This window comes from Rhinoderma darwinii, chromosome 4, assembly GCF_050947455.1.
Source record: "Rhinoderma darwinii isolate aRhiDar2 chromosome 4, aRhiDar2.hap1, whole genome shotgun sequence".
Lineage (NCBI taxonomy): Eukaryota > Metazoa > Chordata > Amphibia > Anura > Rhinodermatidae > Rhinoderma > Rhinoderma darwinii.
In genome coordinates this window covers 5,110,997-5,128,570 of record NC_134690.1, presented here as the reverse complement: position 1 = coordinate 5,128,570, position 17,574 = coordinate 5,110,997, and the positions used below count along the sequence as shown (strand labels likewise).

The window sequence follows — 17,574 nt, the reverse complement described above, 5'->3', positions numbered from 1 at the left end:
GTTCCTTGTTTCTGCCCAGTTTCGAACAGGGGACCTTTCGCGTGTGAGGCGAACGTGATAACCACTACACTACAGAAACTTGGATATTGATTGTTCCGCAACCCACAACCCGCAAGCCATGCAGAAACGAATTGAGAAAAATAATCCAGCCAATTAGTGCCAACAAAAAAAATTCCATGTTTCTGCCCTGTCTCGAACAGGGGACCTTTCGCGTGTTAGGCGAACGTGATAACCACTACACTACGGAAACTTCCCCTTGATACAAAAACCCACCATTGCAGAAACCAAAGTTTGACAAATTTAAAGGCTTTCTTTGTGTTAAAAGGAAGACATAGTTCCTTGTTTCTGCCCTGTCTCGAACAGGGGACCTTTCGCGTGTTAGGCGAACGTGATAACCACTACACTACAGAAACTTGGATATTGATTGTTCCGCAACCCACAACCCGCAAGCCATGCAGAAACGAATTGAGAAAAAGAATCCAGCCAATTAGTGGCAACATAAAAAATTCCATGTTTCTGCCCTGTCTCGAACAGGGGACCTTTCGCGTGTTAGGCGAACGTGATAACCACTACACTACAGAAACTTCCCCTTGATACAAAAACCCACCATTGCAGAAACCAAAGTTTGACAAATTTAAAGGCTTTCTTTGTGTTAAAAGGAACACATAGTTCCTTGTTTCTGCCCAGTTTCGAACAGGGGACCTTTCGCGTGTGAGGCGAACGTGATAACCACTACACTACAGAAACTTCCCCTTGATACACAAACCCACCATTGCAGAAACCAAAGTTTGACAAATTTAAAGGCTTTCTTTGTGTTAAAAGGAAGACATAGTTCCATGTTTCTGCCCTGTCTCGAACAGGGGACCTTTCGCGTGTTAGGCGAACGTGATAACCACTACACTACAGAAACTTGGATATTGATTGATCCGCAACCCACAACCCGCAAGCCATGCAGAAACGAATTGAGAAAAAGAATCCAGCCAATTAGTGCCAACAAAAAAAATTCCATGTTTCTGCCCTGTCTCGAACAGGGGACCTTTCGCGTGTTAGGCGAACTTGATAACCACTACACTACAGAAACTTCCCCTTGATACAAAAACCCACCATTGCAGAAACCAAAGTTTGACAAATTTAAAGGCTTTCTTTGTGTTAAAAGGAACACATAGTTCCTTGTTTCTGCCCAGTTTCGAACAAGGGACCTTTCGCGTGTGAGGCGAACGTGATAACCACTACACTACAGAAACTTGGATATTGATTGTTCCGCAACCCACAACCCGCAAGCCATGCAGAAACGAATTGAGAAAAATAATCCAGCCAATTAGTGCCAACAAAAAAAATTCCATGTTTCTGCCCTGTCTCGAACAGGGGACCTTTCACGTGTTAGGCGAACGTGATAACCACTACACTACAGAAACTTCCCCTTGATACAAAAACCCACCATTGCAGAAACCAAAGTTTGACAAATTTAAAGGCTTTCTTTGTGTTAAAAGGAACACATAGTTCCTTGTTTCTGCCCAGTTTCGAACAGGGGACCTTTCGTGTGTGAGGCGAACGTGATAACCACTACACTACAGAAAATTGGATATTGATTGTTCCGCAACCCACAACCCGCAAGCCATGCAGAAACGAATTGAGAAAAAGAATCCAGCCAATTAGTGGCAACATAAAAAATTCCATGTTTCTGCCCTGTCTCGAACAGGGGACCTTTCGCGTGTAAGGCGAACGTGATAACCACTACACTACAGAAACTTCCCCTTGATACAAAAACCCACCATTGCAGAAACCAAAGTTTGACAAATTTAAAGGCTTTCTTTGTGTTAAAAGGAAGACATAGTTCCTTGTTTCTGCCCTGTCTCGAACAGGGGACCTTTCGTGTGTTAGGCGAACGTGATAACCACTACACTACAGAAACTTGGATATTGATTGTTCCGCAACCCACAACCCGCAAGCCATGCAGAAACGAATTGAGAAAAAGAATCCAGCCAATTAGTGGCAACATAAAAAATTCCATGTTTCTGCCCTGTCTCGAACAGGGGACCTTTCGCGTATTAGGCGAACGTGATAACCACTACACTACAGAAACTTCCCCTTGATACAAAAACCCACCATTGCAGAAACCAAAGTTTGACAAATTTAAAGGCTTTCTTTGTGTTAAAAGGAAGACATAGTTCCTTGTTTCTGCCCTGTCTCGAACAGGGGACCTTTCGTGTGTTAGGCGAACGTGATAACCACTACACTACAGAAACTTGGATATTGATTGTTCCGCAACCCACAACCCGCAAGCCATGCAGAAACGAATTGAGAAAAAGAATCCAGCCAATTAGTGCCAACAAAAAAAATTCCATGTTTCTGCCCTGTCTCGAACAGGGGACCTTTCGCGTGTTAGGCGAACGTGATAACCACTACACTACAGAAACTTGGATATTGATTGTTCCGCAACCCACAACCCGCAAGCCATGCAGAAACGAATTGAGAAAAAGAATCCAGCCAATTAGTGCCAACAAAAAAAATTCCATGTTTCTGCCCTGTCTCGAACAGGGGACCTTTCGCGTATTAGGCGAACGTGATAACCACTACACTACAGAAACTTCCCCTTGATACAAAAACCCACCATTGCAGAAACCAAAGTTTGACAAATTTAAAGGCTTTCTTTGTGTTAAAAGGAACACATAGTTCCTTGTTTCTGCCCAGTTTCGAACAGGAGACCTTTCGCGTGTGAGGCGAACGTGATAACCACTACACTACAGAAACTTGGATATTGATTGTTCCGCAACCCACAACCCGCAAGCCATGCAGAAACGAATTGAGAAAAAGAATCCAGCCAATTAGTGCCAACAAAAAAAATTCCATGTTTCTGCCCTGTCTCGAACAGGGGACCTTTCGCGTGTAAGGCGAACTTGATAACCACTACACTACAGAAACTTGGATATTGATTGTTCTGCAACCCACAACCCGCAAGCCATGCAGAAACGAATTGAGAAAAATAATCCAGCCAATTAGTGCCAACAAAAAAAATTGCATGTTTCTGCCCTGTCTCGAACAGGGGACCTTTCGCGTGTTAGGCGAACGTGATAACCACTACACTACAGAAACTTCCCCTTGATACAAAAACCCACCATTGCAGAAACCAAAGTTTGACAAATTTAAAGGCTTTCTTTGTGTTAAAAGGAACACATAGTTCCTTGTTTCTGCCCAGTTTCGAACAGGGGACCTTTCGCGTGTGAGGCGAACGTGATAACCACTACACTACAGAAACTTGGATATTGATTGTTCCGCAACCCACAACCCGCAAGCCATGCAGAAACGAATTGAGAAAAAGAATCCAGCCAATTAGTGCCAACAAAAAAAATTCCATGTTTCTGCCCTGTCTCGAACAGGGGACCTTTCGCGTGTAAGGCGAACTTGATAACCACTACACTACAGAAACTTGGATATTGATTGTTCTGCAACCCACAACCCGCAAGCCATGCAGAAACGAATTGAGAAAAATAATCCAGCCAATTAGTGCCAACAAAAAAAATTGCATGTTTCTGCCCTGTCTCGAACAGGGGACCTTTCGCGTGTTAGGCGAACGTGATAACCACTACACTACAGAAACTTCCCCTTGATACAAAAACCCACCATTGCAGAAACCAAAGTTTGACAAATTTAAAGGCTTTCTTTGTGTTAAAAGGAACACATAGTTCCTTGTTTCTGCCCAGTTTCGAACAGGGGACCTTTCGCGTGTGAGGCGAACGTGATAACCACTACACTACAGAAACTTGGATATTGATTGTTCCGCAACCCACAACCCGCAAGCCATGCAGAAACGAATTGAGAAAAATAATCCAGCCAATTAGTGCCAACAAAAAAAATTCCATGTTTCTGCCCTGTCTCGAACAGGGGACCTTTCGCGTGTTAGGCGAACGTGATAACCACTACACTACGGAAACTTCCCCTTGATACAAAAACCCACCATTGCAGAAACCAAAGTTTGACAAATTTAAAGGCTTTCTTTGTGTTAAAAGGAAGACATAGTTCCTTGTTTCTGCCCTGTCTCGAACAGGGGACCTTTCGCGTGTTAGGCGAACGTGATAACCACTACACTACAGAAACTTGGATATTGATTGTTCCGCAACCCACAACCCGCAAGCCATGCAGAAACGAATTGAGAAAAAGAATCCAGCCAATTAGTGGCAACATAAAAAATTCCATGTTTCTGCCCTGTCTCGAACAGGGGACCTTTCGCGTGTTAGGCGAACGTGATAACCACTACACTACAGAAACTTCCCCTTGATACAAAAACCCACCATTGCAGAAACCAAAGTTTGACAAATTTAAAGGCTTTCTTTGTGTTAAAAGGAACACATAGTTCCTTGTTTCTGCCCAGTTTCGAACAGGGGACCTTTCGCGTGTGAGGCGAACGTGATAACCACTACACTACAGAAACTTCCCCTTGATACACAAACCCACCATTGCAGAAACCAAAGTTTGACAAATTTAAAGGCTTTCTTTGTGTTAAAAGGAAGACATAGTTCCATGTTTCTGCCCTGTCTCGAACAGGGGACCTTTCGCGTGTTAGGCGAACGTGATAACCACTACACTACAGAAACTTGGATATTGATTGTTCCGCAACCCACAACCCGCAAGCCATGCAGAAACGAATTGAGAAAAAGAATCCAGCCAATTAGTGCCAACAAAAAAAATTCCATGTTTCTGCCCTGTCTCGAACAGGGGACCTTTCGCGTGTTAGGCGAACTTGATAACCACTACACTACAGAAACTTCCCCTTGATACAAAAACCCACCATTGCAGAAACCAAAGTTTGACAAATTTAAAGGCTTTCTTTGTGTTAAAAGGAACACATAGTTCCTTGTTTCTGCCCAGTTTCGAACAAGGGACCTTTCGCGTGTGAGGCGAACGTGATAACCACTACACTACAGAAACTTGGATATTGATTGTTCCGCAACCCACAACCCGCAAGCCATGCAGAAACGAATTGAGAAAAATAATCCAGCCAATTAGTGCCAACAAAAAAAATTCCATGTTTCTGCCCTGTCTCGAACAGGGGACCTTTCACGTGTTAGGCGAACGTGATAACCACTACACTACAGAAACTTCCCCTTGATACAAAAACCCACCATTGCAGAAACCAAAGTTTGACAAATTTAAAGGCTTTCTTTGTGTTAAAAGGAAGACATAGTTCCTTGTTTCTGCCCTGTCTCGAACAGGGGACCTTTCGTGTGTTAGGCGAACGTGATAACCACTACACTACAGAAACTTGGATATTGATTGTTCCGCAACCCACAACCCGCAAGCCATGCAGAAATGAATTGAGAAAAAGAATCCAGCCAATTAGTGGCAACATAAAAAATTCCATGTTTCTGCCCTGTCTCGAACAGGGGACCTTTCGCGTATTAGGCGAACGTGATAACCACTACACTACAGAAACTTCCCCTTGATACAAAAACCCACCATTGCAGAAACCAAAGTTTGACAAATTTAAAGGCTTTCTTTGTGTTAAAACGAAGACATAGTTCCTTGTTTCTGCCCTGTCTCGAACAGGGGACCTTTCGTGTGTTAGGCGAACGTGATAACCACTACACTACAGAAACTTGGATATTGATTGTTCCGCAACCCACAACCCGCAAGCCATGCAGAAACGAATTGAGAAAAAGAATCCAGCCAATTAGTGCCAACAAAAAAAATTCCATGTTTCTGCCCTGTCTCGAACAGGGGACCTTTCGCGTGTTAGGCGAACGTGATAACCACTACACTACAGAAACTTGGATATTGATTGTTCCGCAACCCACAACCCGCAAGCCATGCAGAAACGAATTGAGAAAAAGAATCCAGCCAATTAGTGCCAACAAAAAAAATTCCATGTTTCTGCCCTGTCTCGAACAGGGGACCTTTCGCGTGTTAGGCGAACGTGATAACCACTACACTACAGAAACTTCCCCTTGATACAAAAACCCACCATTGCAGAAACCAAAGTTTGACAAATTTAAAGGCTTTCTTTGTGTTAAAAGGAACACATAGTTCCTTGTTTCTGCCCAGTTTCGAACAGGGGACCTTTCGCGTGTGAGGCGAACGTGATAACCACTACACTACAGAAACTTGGATATTGATTGTTCCGCAACCCACAACCCGCAAGCCATGCAGAAACGAATTGAGAAAAATAATCCAGCCAATTAGTGCCAACAAAAAAAATTCCATGTTTCTGCCCTGTCTCGAACAGGGGACCTTTCGCGTGTTAGGCGAACGTGATAACCACTACACTACGGAAACTTCCCCTTGATACAAAAACCCACCATTGCAGAAACCAAAGTTTGACAAATTTAAAGGCTTTCTTTGTGTTAAAAGGAAGACATAGTTCCTTGTTTCTGCCCTGTCTCGAACAGGGGACCTTTCGCGTGTTAGGCGAACGTGATAACCACTACACTACAGAAACTTGGATATTGATTGTTCCGCAACCCACAACCCGCAAGCCATGCAGAAACGAATTGAGAAAAAGAATCCAGCCAATTAGTGGCAACATAAAAAATTCCATGTTTCTGCCCTGTCTCGAACAGGGGACCTTTCGCGTGTTAGGCGAACGTGATAACCACTACACTACAGAAACTTCCCCTTGATACAAAAACCCACCATTGCAGAAACCAAAGTTTGACAAATTTAAAGGCTTTCTTTGTGTTAAAAGGAACACATAGTTCCTTGTTTCTGCCCAGTTTCGAACAGGGGACCTTTCGCGTGTGAGGCGAACGTGATAACCACTACACTACAGAAACTTCCCCTTGATACACAAACCCACCATTGCAGAAACCAAAGTTTGACAAATTTAAAGGCTTTCTTTGTGTTAAAAGGAAGACATAGTTCCATGTTTCTGCCCTGTCTCGAACAGGGGACCTTTCGCGTGTTAGGCGAACGTGATAACCACTACACTACAGAAACTTGGATATTGATTGTTCCGCAACCCACAACCCGCAAGCCATGCAGAAACGAATTGAGAAAAAGAATCCAGCCAATTAGTGCCAACAAAAAAAATTCCATGTTTCTGCCCTGTCTCGAACAGGGGACCTTTCGCGTGTTAGGCGAACTTGATAACCACTACACTACAGAAACTTCCCCTTGATACAAAAACCCACCATTGCAGAAACCAAAGTTTGACAAATTTAAAGGCTTTCTTTGTGTTAAAAGGAACACATAGTTCCTTGTTTCTGCCCAGTTTCGAACAAGGGACCTTTCGCGTGTGAGGCGAACGTGATAACCACTACACTACAGAAACTTGGATATTGATTGTTCCGCAACCCACAACCCGCAAGCCATGCAGAAACGAATTGAGAAAAATAATCCAGCCAATTAGTGCCAACAAAAAAAATTCCATGTTTCTGCCCTGTCTCGAACAGGGGACCTTTCACGTGTTAGGCGAACGTGATAACCACTACACTACAGAAACTTCCCCTTGATACAAAAACCCACCATTGCAGAAACCAAAGTTTGACAAATTTAAAGGCTTTCTTTGTGTTAAAAGGAAGACATAGTTCCTTGTTTCTGCCCTGTCTCGAACAGGGGACCTTTCGTGTGTTAGGCGAACGTGATAACCACTACACTACAGAAACTTGGATATTGATTGTTCCGCAACCCACAACCCGCAAGCCATGCAGAAACGAATTGAGAAAAAGAATCCAGCCAATTAGTGGCAACATAAAAAATTCCATGTTTCTGCCCTGTCTCGAACAGGGGACCTTTCGCGTATTAGGCGAACGTGATAACCACTACACTACAGAAACTTCCCCTTGATACAAAAACCCACCATTGCAGAAACCAAAGTTTGACAAATTTAAAGGCTTTCTTTGTGTTAAAAGGAAGACATAGTTCCTTGTTTCTGCCCTGTCTCGAACAGGGGACCTTTCGTGTGTTAGGCGAACGTGATAACCACTACACTACAGAAACTTGGATATTGATTGTTCCGCAACCCACAACCCGCAAGCCATGCAGAAACGAATTGAGAAAAAGAATCCAGCCAATTAGTGCCAACAAAAAAAATTCCATGTTTCTGCCCTGTCTCGAACAGGGGACCTTTCGCGTGTTAGGCGAACGTGATAACCACTACACTACAGAAACTTGGATATTGATTGTTCCGCAACCCACAACCCGCAAGCCATGCAGAAACGAATTGAGAAAAAGAATCCAGCCAATTAGTGCCAACAAAAAAAATTCCATGTTTCTGCCCTGTCTCGAACAGGGGACCTTTCGCGTATTAGGCGAACGTGATAACCACTACACTACAGAAACTTCCCCTTGATACAAAAACCCACCATTGCAGAAACCAAAGTTTGACAAATTTAAAGGCTTTCTTTGTGTTAAAAGGAACACATAGTTCCTTGTTTCTGCCCAGTTTCGAACAGGGGACCTTTCGCGTGTGAGGCAAACGTGATAACCACTACACTACAGAAACTTCCCCTTGATACAAAAACCCACCATTGCAGAAACCAAAGTTTGACAAATTTAAAGGCTTTCTTTGTGTTAAAAGGAAGACATAGTTCCTTGTTTCTGCCCTGTCTCGAACAGGGGACCTTTCGTGTGTTAGGCGAACGTGATAACCACTACACTACAGAAACTTGGATATTGATTGTTCCGCAACCCACAACCCGCAAGCCATGCAGAAACGAATTGAGAAAAAGAATCCAGCCAATTAGTGCCAACAAAAAAAATTCCATGTTTCTGCCCTGTCTCGAACAGGGGACCTTTCGCGTGTTAGGCGAACGTGATAACCACTACACTACAGAAACTTGGATATTGATTGTTCCGCAACCCACAACCCGCAAGCCATGCAGAAACGAATTGAGAAAAAGAATCCAGCCAATTAGTGCCAACAAAAAAAATTCCATGTTTCTGCCCTGTCTCGAACAGGGGACCTTTCGCGTATTAGGCGAACGTGATAACCACTACACTACAGAAACTTCCCCTTGATACAAAAACCCACCATTGCAGAAACCAAAGTTTGACAAATTTAAAGGCTTTCTTTGTGTTAAAAGGAACACATAGTTCCTTGTTTCTGCCCAGTTTCGAACAGGGGACCTTTCGCGTGTGAGGCAAACGTGATAACCACTACACTACAGAAACTTCCCCTTGATACAAAAACCCACCATTGCAGAAACCAAAGTTTGACAAATTTAAAGGCTTTCTTTGTGTTAAAAGGAAGACATAGTTCCATGTTTCTGCCCTGTCTCGAACAGGGGACCTTTCGCGTGTTAGGCGAACGTGATAACCACTACACTACAGAAACTTGGATATTGATTGTTCTGCAACCCACAACCCGCAAGCCATGCAGAAACGAATTGAGAAAAAGAATCCAGCCAATTAGTGCCAACAAAAAAAATTCCATGTTTCTGCCCTGTCTCGAACAGGGGACCTTTCGCGTGTTAGGGGAACGTGATAACCACTACACTACAGAAACTTCCCCTTGATACAAAAACCCACCATTGCAGAAACCAAAGTTTGACAAATTTAAATGCTTTCTTTGTGTTAAAAGGAACACATAGTTCCTTGTTTCTGCCCAGTTTCGAACAGGGGACCTTTCGCGTGTGAGGCGAACGTGATAACCACTACACTACAGAAACTTGGACATTGATTGTTCCGCAACCCGCAACCCACAACCCACAACCCGCAAGCCATGCAGAAACGAATTGAGAAAAAGAATCCAGCCAATTAGTACCAACAAAAAAAATTCCATGTTTCTGCCCTGTCTCGAACAGGGGACCTTTCGCGTGTGAGGCGAACGTGATAACCACTACACTACAGAAACTTGGATATTGATTGTTCTGCAACCCACAACCCGCAAGCCATGCAGAAACGAATTGAGAAAAAGAATCCAGCCAATTAGTGCCAACAAAAAAAATTCCATGTTTCTGCCCTGTCTCGAACAGGGGACCTTTCGCGTGTTAGGCGAACGTGATAACCACTACACTACAGAAACTTGGATATTGATTGTTCCGCAAACCACAACCCGCAAGCCATGCAGAAACGAATTGAGAAAAAGAATCCAGCCAATTAGTGGCAACATAAAAAATTCCATGTTTCTGCCCTGCCTCGAACAGGGGACCTTTCGCGTGTTAGGCGAACGTGATAACCACTACACTACAGAAACTTCCCCTTGATACAAAAACCCACCATTGCAGAAACCAAAGTTTGACAAATTTAAAGGCTTTCTTTGTGTTAATAGGAACACATAGTTCCTTGTTTCTGCCCAGTTTCGAACAGGGGACCTTTCGCGTGTGAGGCGAACGTGATAACCACTACACTACAGAAACTTGGATATTGATTGTTCCGCAACTCACAACCCGCAAGCCATGCAGAAACGAATTGAGAAAAAGAATCCAGCCAATTAGTGCCAACAAAAAAAATTCCATGTTTCTGCCCTGTCTCGAACAGGGGACCTTTCGCGTGTTAGGCGAACGTGATAACCACTACACTACAGAAACTTCCCCTTGATACAAAAACCCACCATTGCAGAAACCAAAGTTTGACAAATTTAAAGGCTTTCTTTGTGTTAAAAGGAAGACATAGTTCCTTGTTTCTGCCCTGTCTCGAACAGGGGACCTTTCGCGTGTTAGGCGAACGTGATAACCACTACACTACAGAAACTTGGATATTGATTGTTCCGCAACCCACAACCCGCAAGCCATGCAGAAACGAATTGAGAAAAAGAATCCAGCCAATTAGTGGCAACATAAAAAATTCCATGTTTCTGCCCTGTCTCGAACAGGGGACCTTTCGCGTGTGAGGCGAACGTGATAACCACTACACTACAGAAACTTCCCCTTGATACAAAAACCCACCATTGCAGAAACCAAAGTTTGACAAATTTAAAGGCTTTCTTTGTGTTAAAAGGAAGACATAGTTCCTTGTTTCTGCCCTGTCTCGAACAGGGGACCTTTCGCGTGTTAGGCGAACGTGATAACCACTACACTACAGAAACTTGGATATTGATTGTTCCGCAACCCACAACCCGCAAGCCATGCAGAAACGAATTGAGAAAAATAATCCAGCCAATTAGTGCCAACAAAAAAAATTCCATGTTTCTGCCCTGTCTCGAACAGGGGACCTTTCGCGTGTTAGGCGAACGTGATAACCACTACACTACAGAAACTTCCCCTTGATGCAAAAACCCACCATTGCAGAAACCAAAGTTTGACAAATTTAAAGGCTTTCTTTGTGTTAAAAGGAACACATAGTTCCTTGTTTCTGCCCAGTTTCGAACAGGGGACCTTTCGCGTGTGAGGCGAACGTGATAACCACTACACTACAGAAACTTCCCCTTGATACAAAAACCCACCATTGCAGAAACCAAAGTTTGACAAATTTAAAGGCTTTCTTTGTGTTAAAAGGAAGACATAGTTCCATGTTTCTGCCCTGTCTCGAACAGGGGACCTTTCGCGTGTTAGGCGAACGTGATAACCACTACACTACAGAAACTTGGATATTGATTGTTCCGCAACCCACAACCCGCAAGCCATGCAGAAACGAATTGAGAAAAAGAATCCAGCCAATTAGTGGCAACATAAAAAATTCCATGTTTCTGCCCTGTCTCGAACAGGGGACCTTTCGCGTGTTAGGCGAACGTGATAACCACTACACTACAGAAACTTCCCCTTGATACAAAAACCCACCATTGCAGAAACCAAAGTTTGACAAATTTAAAGGCTTTCTTTGTGTTAAAAGGAACACATAGTTCCTTGTTTCTGCCCAGTTTCGAACAGGGGACCTTTCGCGTGTGAGGCGAACGTGATAACCACTACACTACAGAAACTTGGACATTGATTGTTCCGCAACCCGCAACCCGCAACCCGCAACCCGCAACCCGCAACCCACAACCCGCAAGCCATGCAGAAACGAATTGAGAAAAAGAATCCAGCCAATTAGTACCAACAAAAAAAATTCCATGTTTCTGCCCTGTCTCGAACAGGGGACCTTTCGCGTGTGAGGCGAACGTGATAACCACTACACTACAGAAACTTGGATATTGATTGTTCCGCAACCCACAACCCGCAAGCCATGCAGAAACGAATTGAGAAAAAGAATCCAGCCAATTAGTGCCAACAAAAAAAATTCCATGTTTCTGCCCTGTCTCGAACAGGGGACCTTTCGCGTGTTAGGCGAACGTGATAACCACTACACTACAGAAACTTCCCCTTGATACAAAAACCCACCATTGCAGAAACCAAAGTTTGACAAATTTAAAGGCTTTCTTTGTGTTAAAAGGAACACATAGTTCCTTGTTTCTGCCCAGTTTCGAACAGGGGACCATTCGCGTGTGAGGCGAACGTGATAACCACTACACTACAGAAACTTGGATATTGATTGTTCCGCAACCCGCAACCCACAACCCGCAAGCCATGCAGAAACGAATTGAGAAAAAGAATCCAGCCAATTAGTGCCAACAAAAAAAATTCCATGTTTCTGCCCTGTCTCGAACAGGGGACCTTTCGCGTGTTAGGCGAACGTGATAACCACTACACTACAGAAACTTGGATATTGATTGTTCCGCAACCCACAACCCACAAGCCATGCAGAAACGAATTGAGAAAAAGAATCCAGCCAATTAGTGCCAACAAAAAAAATTCCATGTTTCTGCCCTGTCTCGAACAGGGGACCTTTCGCGTGTTAGGCGAACGTGATAACCGCTACACTACAGAAACTTGGATATTGATTGTTCCGCAAACCACAACCCGCAAGCCATGCAGAAACGAATTGAGAAAAAGAATCCAGCCAATTAGTGGCAACATAAAAAATTCCATGTTTCTGCCCTGTCTCGAACAGGGGACCTTTCGCGTGTAAGGCGAACATGATAACCACTACACTACAGAAACTTGGATATTGATTGTTCCGCAACCCACAACCCGCAAGCCATGCAGAAACGAATTGAGAAAAATAATCCAGCCAATTAGTGCCAACAAAAAAAATTCCATGTTTCTGCCCTGTCTCGAACAGGGGACCATTCGCGTGTGAGGCGAACGTGATAACCACTACACTACAGAAACTTGGATATTGATTGTTCCGCAACCCACAACCCGCAAGCCATGCAGAAACGAATTGAGAAAAAGAATCCAGCCAATTAGTGCCAACAAAAAAAATTCCATGTTTCTGCCCTGTCTCGAACAGGGGACCTTTCGCGTGTTAGGCGAACGTGATAACCACTACACTACAGAAACTTCCCCTTGATACAAAAACCCACCATTGCAGAAACCAAAGTTTGACAAATTTAAAGGCTTTCTTTGTGTTAAAAGGAAGACATAGTTCCTTGTTTCTGCCCTGTCTCGAACAGGGGACCTTTCGCGTGTTAGGCGAACGTGATAACCACTACACTACAGAAACTTGGATATTGATTGTTCCGCAACCCACAACCCGCAAGCCATGCAGAAACGAATTGAGAAAAAGAATCCAGCCAATTAGTGCCAACAAAAAAAATTCCATGTTTCTGCCCTGTCTCGAACAGGGGACCTTTCACGTGTTAGGCGAACGTGATAACCGCTACACTACAGAAACTTGGATATTGATTGTTCCGCAAACCACAACCCGCAAGCCATGCAGAAACGAATTGAGAAAAAGAATCCAGCCAATTAGTGGCAACATAAAAAATTCCATGTTTCTGCCCTGTCTCGAACAGGGGACCTTTCGCGTGTAAGGCGAACGTGATAACCACTACACTACAGAAACTTGGATATTGATTGTTCCGCAACCCACAACCCGCAAGCCATGCAGAAACGAATTGAGAAAAATAATCCAGCCAATTAGTGCCAACAAAAAAAATTCCATGTTTCTGCCCTGTCTCGAACAGGGGACCTTTCGCGTGTTAGGCGAACGTGATAACCACTACACTACAGAAACTTGGATATTGATTGTTCCGCAACCCACAACCCACAAGCCATGCAGAAACGAATTGAGAAAAAGAATCCAGCCAATTAGTGGCAACATAAAAAATTCCATGTTTCTGCCCTGTCTCGAACAGGGGACCTTTCGCGTGTAAGGCGAACGTGATAACCACTACACTACAGAAACTTGGATATTGATTGTTCAGCAACCCACAACCCGCAAGCCATGCAGAAACGAATTGAGAAAAATAATCCAGCCAATTAGTGCCAACAAAAAAAATTCCATGTTTCTGCCCTGTCTCGAACAGGGGACCTTTCGCGTGTTAGGCGAACGTGATCACCACTACACTACAGAAACTTCCCCTTGATACAAAAACCCACCATTGCAGAAACCAAAGTTTGACAAATTGAAAGGCTTTCTTTGTGTTAAAAGGAAGACATAGTTCCATGTTTCTGCCCTGTCTCGAACAGGGGACCTTTCGCGTGTTAGGCGAACGTGATAACTAGAGATGAGCGAACTTATGAAAAGTTCGGTTCGGCAAGTTCGCCGAATTTCGTGCAAAAGTTCGATTCGGACCGAACTAGTTCTGACCGAACCTGTAATACAAGAAAGCCCCTAAAAATCGTGTATAACACTGTTTTAAAGCCCTAGAAGCCCTGTATAACACTCTTAGGTCACCCATGAGTGTATCCAAGTACTTTTGAGCTGTCTGTAATGCAAAGTTGGTGTCAAAGTTACGCCAACATGTATGGCTCTAGGAAAACGGATGGGACACGGAGATAACTAACAGAAACCACTGCACTTGTGCATGTTGTATGCTTAATGCATTGTTAAAAAAGGTACAAAAATTTACCATTTTAGGCGGCTGATGCCTGCCAGGGTTCATACATATAAGGTGGTAAAAGAAGAAGCAATGGCTTTTGACAAGCCCTCCAAAAATTGACCCTTTTTATTGGCAGATGCCTGCCGGGGTTCATCCATACATGGATGTAAAAGCAACAAGCAATGGCTTTTCACAAGCCCTCCAAAAATTGACCCTTTTTATTGGCAGATGCCTGCCGAGGTTCTTCCATACATGGATGTAAAAGCAACAAGCAATGGCTTTTCACAAGCCCTCCAAAAATTGACCCTTTTTATTGGCAGATGCCTGCCGGGGTTCTTCCATACATTGATGTAAAAGCAACAAGCAATGGCTTTTGACAAGCCCTCCAAAAATTGACCCTTTTTATTGGCAGATGCCTGCCGGGGTTCTTCCATACATGGATGTAAAAGCATTAAAGCAACAAGCAATGGCTTTTCACAAGCCCTCCAAAAATTGACCCTTTTTATTGGCAGATGCCTGCCGGGGTTCTTCCATACATGGATGTAATAGCATTAAAGCAACAAGCAATGGCTTTTCACAAGCCCTCCAAAAATTGACCCTTTTTATTGGCAGATGCCTGCCGGGGTTCTTCCATACATGGATGTAAAAGCATTAAAGCAACAAGCAATGGCTTTTCACAAGCCCTCCAAAAATTGACCCTTTTTATTGGCAGATGCCTGCCGGGGTTCTTCCATACATGGATGTAAAAGCATTAAAGCAACAAGCAATGGCTTTTCACAAGCCCTCCAAAAATTGACCCTTTTTATTGGCAGATGCCTGCCGGGGTTCTTCCATACATTGATGTAAAAGCATTAAAGCAACAAGCAATGGCTTTTCACAAGCCCTCCAAAAATTGACCCTTTTTATTGGCAGATGCCTGCCGGGGTTCTTCCATACATGGATGTAAAAGCATTAAAGCAACAAGCAATGGCTTTTCACAAGCCCTCCAAAAATTGACCCTTTTTATTGGCAGATGCCTGCCGGGGTTCTTCCATACATGGATGTAAAAGCAACAAGCAATGGCTTTTCACAAGCCCTCCAAAAATTGACCCTTTTTATTGGCAAGGGTGAGTAGTAGCAGCACATTAAAAGACACTGGACGACAGTCACAGGACAAAGCCCTGTGGTGGGGCAGGCCTGCTTGTAGCAGACGGGCGGCAGTGGAGGTTTATTGGTGGTAGTAGTCGAGGTAGCCAACACAGACAGCAAGGGTGCAAGCAGTAGTAGCAGTAGTAGCAGCACATTAAAAAAAGAGACTGGACAGTCAGAGGAGGACAAAGCCCTGTGGTGGGGCAGGCCTCAGGCCTGCTTGTAGCAGACGGGCGGCAGTGGAGGTGTATTGGTGGTAGTAGTCGAGGTAGCCAACACAGACAGCAAGGGTGCAAGCAGTAGTAGCAGTAGTAGCAGCACATTAAAAAAAGAGACTGGACAGTCAGAGGAGGGCAAAGCCCTGTGGTGGGGCAGGCCTCAGGCCTGCTTGTAGCAGACGGCAGTGGAGGTGTATTGGTGGTAGTAGAGGTAGACTAGCCAACACAGACAGCAAGGGTGGTAGGACTGGTAGTAGCAGCAGCACATTAAAAAAAGAGACTGGACGACAGTCACAGGACATAGCCCTGTGGTGGGGTAGGCCTGCTTGTAGCAGACGGGCGGCAGTGTAGGTGTATTGGTGGTATTAGAGGTAGCCAACACAGACAGCAAGGGTGCAAGCAGTAGTAGCAGTAGTAGCAGCACATTAAAAAAAGAGACTGGACAGTCAGAGGAGGGCAAAGCCCTGTGGTGGGGCAGGCCTCAGGCCTGCTTGTAGCAGACGGGCGGCAGTGGAGGTGTATTGGTGGTAGTAGTCGAGGTAGCCAACACAGACAGCAAGGGTGCAAGCAGTAGTAGCAGTAGTAGCAGCACATTAAAAAAAGAGACTGGACAGTCAGAGGAGGGCAAAGCCCTGTGGTGGGGCAGGCCTCAGGCCTGCTTGTAGCAGACGGGCGGCAGTGGAGGTGTATTGGTGGTAGTAGTCGAGGTAGCCAACACAGACAGCAAGGGTGCAAGCAGTAGTAGCAGTAGTAGCAGCACATTAAAAAAAGAGACTGGACAGTCAGAGGAGGACAAAGCCCTGTGGTGGGGCAGGCCTCAGGCCTGCTTGTAGCAGACGGGCGGCAGTGGAGGTGTATTGGTGGTAGTAGTCGAGGTAGCCAACACAGACAGCAAGGGTGCAAGCAGTAGTAGCAGTAGTAGCAGCACATTAAAAAAAGAGACTGGACAGTCAGAGGAGGGCAAAGCCCTGTGGTGGGGCAGGCCTCAGGCCTGCTTGTAGCAGACGGCAGTGGAGGTGTATTGGTGGTAGTAGAGGTAGACTAGCCAACACAGACAGCAAGGGTGGTAGGACTGGTAGTAGCAGCAGCACATTAAAAAAAGAGACTGGACGACAGTCACAGGACATAGCCCTGTGGTGGGGTAGGCCTGCTTGTAGCAGACGGGCGGCAGTGTAGGTGTATTGGTGGTATTAGAGGTAGCCAACACAGACAGCAAGGGTGCAAGCAGTAGTAGCAGTAGTAGCAGCACATTAAAAAAAAGAGAGACTGGACAGTCACAGGAGGACAAAGCCCTGTGGTGGGGCAGGCCTCAGGCCTGCTTGTAGCAGACGGGCGGCAGTGGAGGTGTATTGGTGGTAGACTGGTAGTAGCCGAGGTAGCCAACACAGACAGCAAGGGTGCAAGCAGTAGTAGCAGTAGTAGCAGCACATTAAAAAAAGAGACTGGACAGTCAGAGGAGGGCAAAGCCCTGTGGTGGGGCAGGCCTCAGGCCTGCTTGTAGCAGACGGGCGGCAGTGGAGGTGTATTGGTGGTAGTAGTCGAGGTAGCCAA

At 44.8% G+C, this 17,574-nt stretch overlaps 51 non-coding genes across 51 annotated transcripts; all 51 read right to left on the bottom strand.

Moving 5' to 3' along the window:
- Nucleotides 1-6: 6 nt before the first annotated feature.
- Nucleotides 7-79, bottom strand: TRNAV-CAC (transfer RNA valine (anticodon CAC)). The gene has a single exon. It is a non-coding gene; the product is annotated as a tRNA-Val (tRNA).
- Nucleotides 80-340: 261 nt separating this feature from the next.
- On the bottom strand, nucleotides 341-413 carry TRNAV-AAC (transfer RNA valine (anticodon AAC)). Its single transcript has one exon. It is a non-coding gene; the product is annotated as a tRNA-Val (tRNA).
- Nucleotides 414-511: 98 nt separating this feature from the next.
- Nucleotides 512-584, bottom strand: TRNAV-AAC (transfer RNA valine (anticodon AAC)). The gene has a single exon. It is a non-coding gene; the product is annotated as a tRNA-Val (tRNA).
- A 90-nt stretch (nucleotides 585-674) lies between these two features.
- Nucleotides 675-747, bottom strand: TRNAV-CAC (transfer RNA valine (anticodon CAC)). The gene has a single exon. It is a non-coding gene; the product is annotated as a tRNA-Val (tRNA).
- A 90-nt stretch (nucleotides 748-837) lies between these two features.
- Nucleotides 838-910, bottom strand: TRNAV-AAC (transfer RNA valine (anticodon AAC)). Its single transcript has one exon. It is a non-coding gene; the product is annotated as a tRNA-Val (tRNA).
- A 766-nt stretch (nucleotides 911-1,676) lies between these two features.
- On the bottom strand, nucleotides 1,677-1,749 carry TRNAV-UAC (transfer RNA valine (anticodon UAC)). The gene has a single exon. It is a non-coding gene; the product is annotated as a tRNA-Val (tRNA).
- Nucleotides 1,750-2,344: 595 nt separating this feature from the next.
- TRNAV-AAC (transfer RNA valine (anticodon AAC)) lies at nucleotides 2,345-2,417 on the bottom strand. The gene has a single exon. It is a non-coding gene; the product is annotated as a tRNA-Val (tRNA).
- Nucleotides 2,418-2,849: 432 nt separating this feature from the next.
- TRNAV-UAC (transfer RNA valine (anticodon UAC)) lies at nucleotides 2,850-2,922 on the bottom strand. Its single transcript has one exon. It is a non-coding gene; the product is annotated as a tRNA-Val (tRNA).
- A 98-nt stretch (nucleotides 2,923-3,020) lies between these two features.
- On the bottom strand, nucleotides 3,021-3,093 carry TRNAV-AAC (transfer RNA valine (anticodon AAC)). Its single transcript has one exon. It is a non-coding gene; the product is annotated as a tRNA-Val (tRNA).
- Nucleotides 3,094-3,183: 90 nt separating this feature from the next.
- On the bottom strand, nucleotides 3,184-3,256 carry TRNAV-CAC (transfer RNA valine (anticodon CAC)). The gene has a single exon. It is a non-coding gene; the product is annotated as a tRNA-Val (tRNA).
- A 98-nt stretch (nucleotides 3,257-3,354) lies between these two features.
- On the bottom strand, nucleotides 3,355-3,427 carry TRNAV-UAC (transfer RNA valine (anticodon UAC)). The gene has a single exon. It is a non-coding gene; the product is annotated as a tRNA-Val (tRNA).
- Nucleotides 3,428-3,525: 98 nt separating this feature from the next.
- TRNAV-AAC (transfer RNA valine (anticodon AAC)) lies at nucleotides 3,526-3,598 on the bottom strand. The gene has a single exon. It is a non-coding gene; the product is annotated as a tRNA-Val (tRNA).
- Nucleotides 3,599-3,688: 90 nt separating this feature from the next.
- TRNAV-CAC (transfer RNA valine (anticodon CAC)) lies at nucleotides 3,689-3,761 on the bottom strand. The gene has a single exon. It is a non-coding gene; the product is annotated as a tRNA-Val (tRNA).
- A 261-nt stretch (nucleotides 3,762-4,022) lies between these two features.
- TRNAV-AAC (transfer RNA valine (anticodon AAC)) lies at nucleotides 4,023-4,095 on the bottom strand. The gene has a single exon. It is a non-coding gene; the product is annotated as a tRNA-Val (tRNA).
- Nucleotides 4,096-4,193: 98 nt separating this feature from the next.
- TRNAV-AAC (transfer RNA valine (anticodon AAC)) lies at nucleotides 4,194-4,266 on the bottom strand. Its single transcript has one exon. It is a non-coding gene; the product is annotated as a tRNA-Val (tRNA).
- A 90-nt stretch (nucleotides 4,267-4,356) lies between these two features.
- TRNAV-CAC (transfer RNA valine (anticodon CAC)) lies at nucleotides 4,357-4,429 on the bottom strand. The gene has a single exon. It is a non-coding gene; the product is annotated as a tRNA-Val (tRNA).
- A 90-nt stretch (nucleotides 4,430-4,519) lies between these two features.
- On the bottom strand, nucleotides 4,520-4,592 carry TRNAV-AAC (transfer RNA valine (anticodon AAC)). The gene has a single exon. It is a non-coding gene; the product is annotated as a tRNA-Val (tRNA).
- Nucleotides 4,593-5,692: 1,100 nt separating this feature from the next.
- Nucleotides 5,693-5,765, bottom strand: TRNAV-AAC (transfer RNA valine (anticodon AAC)). Its single transcript has one exon. It is a non-coding gene; the product is annotated as a tRNA-Val (tRNA).
- A 98-nt stretch (nucleotides 5,766-5,863) lies between these two features.
- On the bottom strand, nucleotides 5,864-5,936 carry TRNAV-AAC (transfer RNA valine (anticodon AAC)). Its single transcript has one exon. It is a non-coding gene; the product is annotated as a tRNA-Val (tRNA).
- Nucleotides 5,937-6,026: 90 nt separating this feature from the next.
- Nucleotides 6,027-6,099, bottom strand: TRNAV-CAC (transfer RNA valine (anticodon CAC)). The gene has a single exon. It is a non-coding gene; the product is annotated as a tRNA-Val (tRNA).
- A 261-nt stretch (nucleotides 6,100-6,360) lies between these two features.
- Nucleotides 6,361-6,433, bottom strand: TRNAV-AAC (transfer RNA valine (anticodon AAC)). The gene has a single exon. It is a non-coding gene; the product is annotated as a tRNA-Val (tRNA).
- A 98-nt stretch (nucleotides 6,434-6,531) lies between these two features.
- Nucleotides 6,532-6,604, bottom strand: TRNAV-AAC (transfer RNA valine (anticodon AAC)). Its single transcript has one exon. It is a non-coding gene; the product is annotated as a tRNA-Val (tRNA).
- Nucleotides 6,605-6,694: 90 nt separating this feature from the next.
- On the bottom strand, nucleotides 6,695-6,767 carry TRNAV-CAC (transfer RNA valine (anticodon CAC)). The gene has a single exon. It is a non-coding gene; the product is annotated as a tRNA-Val (tRNA).
- Nucleotides 6,768-6,857: 90 nt separating this feature from the next.
- On the bottom strand, nucleotides 6,858-6,930 carry TRNAV-AAC (transfer RNA valine (anticodon AAC)). Its single transcript has one exon. It is a non-coding gene; the product is annotated as a tRNA-Val (tRNA).
- A 1,100-nt stretch (nucleotides 6,931-8,030) lies between these two features.
- Nucleotides 8,031-8,103, bottom strand: TRNAV-AAC (transfer RNA valine (anticodon AAC)). The gene has a single exon. It is a non-coding gene; the product is annotated as a tRNA-Val (tRNA).
- Nucleotides 8,104-8,698: 595 nt separating this feature from the next.
- TRNAV-AAC (transfer RNA valine (anticodon AAC)) lies at nucleotides 8,699-8,771 on the bottom strand. The gene has a single exon. It is a non-coding gene; the product is annotated as a tRNA-Val (tRNA).
- Nucleotides 8,772-9,195: 424 nt separating this feature from the next.
- TRNAV-AAC (transfer RNA valine (anticodon AAC)) lies at nucleotides 9,196-9,268 on the bottom strand. The gene has a single exon. It is a non-coding gene; the product is annotated as a tRNA-Val (tRNA).
- Nucleotides 9,269-9,529: 261 nt separating this feature from the next.
- TRNAV-CAC (transfer RNA valine (anticodon CAC)) lies at nucleotides 9,530-9,602 on the bottom strand. The gene has a single exon. It is a non-coding gene; the product is annotated as a tRNA-Val (tRNA).
- A 112-nt stretch (nucleotides 9,603-9,714) lies between these two features.
- TRNAV-CAC (transfer RNA valine (anticodon CAC)) lies at nucleotides 9,715-9,787 on the bottom strand. Its single transcript has one exon. It is a non-coding gene; the product is annotated as a tRNA-Val (tRNA).
- Nucleotides 9,788-9,885: 98 nt separating this feature from the next.
- TRNAV-AAC (transfer RNA valine (anticodon AAC)) lies at nucleotides 9,886-9,958 on the bottom strand. The gene has a single exon. It is a non-coding gene; the product is annotated as a tRNA-Val (tRNA).
- A 261-nt stretch (nucleotides 9,959-10,219) lies between these two features.
- On the bottom strand, nucleotides 10,220-10,292 carry TRNAV-CAC (transfer RNA valine (anticodon CAC)). Its single transcript has one exon. It is a non-coding gene; the product is annotated as a tRNA-Val (tRNA).
- A 98-nt stretch (nucleotides 10,293-10,390) lies between these two features.
- TRNAV-AAC (transfer RNA valine (anticodon AAC)) lies at nucleotides 10,391-10,463 on the bottom strand. The gene has a single exon. It is a non-coding gene; the product is annotated as a tRNA-Val (tRNA).
- A 90-nt stretch (nucleotides 10,464-10,553) lies between these two features.
- Nucleotides 10,554-10,626, bottom strand: TRNAV-AAC (transfer RNA valine (anticodon AAC)). The gene has a single exon. It is a non-coding gene; the product is annotated as a tRNA-Val (tRNA).
- A 98-nt stretch (nucleotides 10,627-10,724) lies between these two features.
- Nucleotides 10,725-10,797, bottom strand: TRNAV-CAC (transfer RNA valine (anticodon CAC)). Its single transcript has one exon. It is a non-coding gene; the product is annotated as a tRNA-Val (tRNA).
- A 90-nt stretch (nucleotides 10,798-10,887) lies between these two features.
- TRNAV-AAC (transfer RNA valine (anticodon AAC)) lies at nucleotides 10,888-10,960 on the bottom strand. Its single transcript has one exon. It is a non-coding gene; the product is annotated as a tRNA-Val (tRNA).
- A 98-nt stretch (nucleotides 10,961-11,058) lies between these two features.
- Nucleotides 11,059-11,131, bottom strand: TRNAV-AAC (transfer RNA valine (anticodon AAC)). The gene has a single exon. It is a non-coding gene; the product is annotated as a tRNA-Val (tRNA).
- Nucleotides 11,132-11,221: 90 nt separating this feature from the next.
- Nucleotides 11,222-11,294, bottom strand: TRNAV-CAC (transfer RNA valine (anticodon CAC)). Its single transcript has one exon. It is a non-coding gene; the product is annotated as a tRNA-Val (tRNA).
- Nucleotides 11,295-11,384: 90 nt separating this feature from the next.
- TRNAV-AAC (transfer RNA valine (anticodon AAC)) lies at nucleotides 11,385-11,457 on the bottom strand. The gene has a single exon. It is a non-coding gene; the product is annotated as a tRNA-Val (tRNA).
- Nucleotides 11,458-11,555: 98 nt separating this feature from the next.
- TRNAV-AAC (transfer RNA valine (anticodon AAC)) lies at nucleotides 11,556-11,628 on the bottom strand. The gene has a single exon. It is a non-coding gene; the product is annotated as a tRNA-Val (tRNA).
- Nucleotides 11,629-11,718: 90 nt separating this feature from the next.
- Nucleotides 11,719-11,791, bottom strand: TRNAV-CAC (transfer RNA valine (anticodon CAC)). The gene has a single exon. It is a non-coding gene; the product is annotated as a tRNA-Val (tRNA).
- Nucleotides 11,792-11,924: 133 nt separating this feature from the next.
- On the bottom strand, nucleotides 11,925-11,997 carry TRNAV-CAC (transfer RNA valine (anticodon CAC)). The gene has a single exon. It is a non-coding gene; the product is annotated as a tRNA-Val (tRNA).
- Nucleotides 11,998-12,095: 98 nt separating this feature from the next.
- Nucleotides 12,096-12,168, bottom strand: TRNAV-AAC (transfer RNA valine (anticodon AAC)). Its single transcript has one exon. It is a non-coding gene; the product is annotated as a tRNA-Val (tRNA).
- Nucleotides 12,169-12,436: 268 nt separating this feature from the next.
- Nucleotides 12,437-12,509, bottom strand: TRNAV-AAC (transfer RNA valine (anticodon AAC)). The gene has a single exon. It is a non-coding gene; the product is annotated as a tRNA-Val (tRNA).
- Nucleotides 12,510-12,778: 269 nt separating this feature from the next.
- Nucleotides 12,779-12,851, bottom strand: TRNAV-UAC (transfer RNA valine (anticodon UAC)). Its single transcript has one exon. It is a non-coding gene; the product is annotated as a tRNA-Val (tRNA).
- A 98-nt stretch (nucleotides 12,852-12,949) lies between these two features.
- On the bottom strand, nucleotides 12,950-13,022 carry TRNAV-CAC (transfer RNA valine (anticodon CAC)). The gene has a single exon. It is a non-coding gene; the product is annotated as a tRNA-Val (tRNA).
- Nucleotides 13,023-13,120: 98 nt separating this feature from the next.
- On the bottom strand, nucleotides 13,121-13,193 carry TRNAV-AAC (transfer RNA valine (anticodon AAC)). The gene has a single exon. It is a non-coding gene; the product is annotated as a tRNA-Val (tRNA).
- Nucleotides 13,194-13,283: 90 nt separating this feature from the next.
- Nucleotides 13,284-13,356, bottom strand: TRNAV-AAC (transfer RNA valine (anticodon AAC)). Its single transcript has one exon. It is a non-coding gene; the product is annotated as a tRNA-Val (tRNA).
- A 269-nt stretch (nucleotides 13,357-13,625) lies between these two features.
- TRNAV-UAC (transfer RNA valine (anticodon UAC)) lies at nucleotides 13,626-13,698 on the bottom strand. The gene has a single exon. It is a non-coding gene; the product is annotated as a tRNA-Val (tRNA).
- A 98-nt stretch (nucleotides 13,699-13,796) lies between these two features.
- On the bottom strand, nucleotides 13,797-13,869 carry TRNAV-AAC (transfer RNA valine (anticodon AAC)). Its single transcript has one exon. It is a non-coding gene; the product is annotated as a tRNA-Val (tRNA).
- A 98-nt stretch (nucleotides 13,870-13,967) lies between these two features.
- On the bottom strand, nucleotides 13,968-14,040 carry TRNAV-UAC (transfer RNA valine (anticodon UAC)). Its single transcript has one exon. It is a non-coding gene; the product is annotated as a tRNA-Val (tRNA).
- Nucleotides 14,041-14,138: 98 nt separating this feature from the next.
- TRNAV-AAC (transfer RNA valine (anticodon AAC)) lies at nucleotides 14,139-14,211 on the bottom strand. The gene has a single exon. It is a non-coding gene; the product is annotated as a tRNA-Val (tRNA).
- Nucleotides 14,212-17,574: the final 3,363 nt, after the last annotated feature.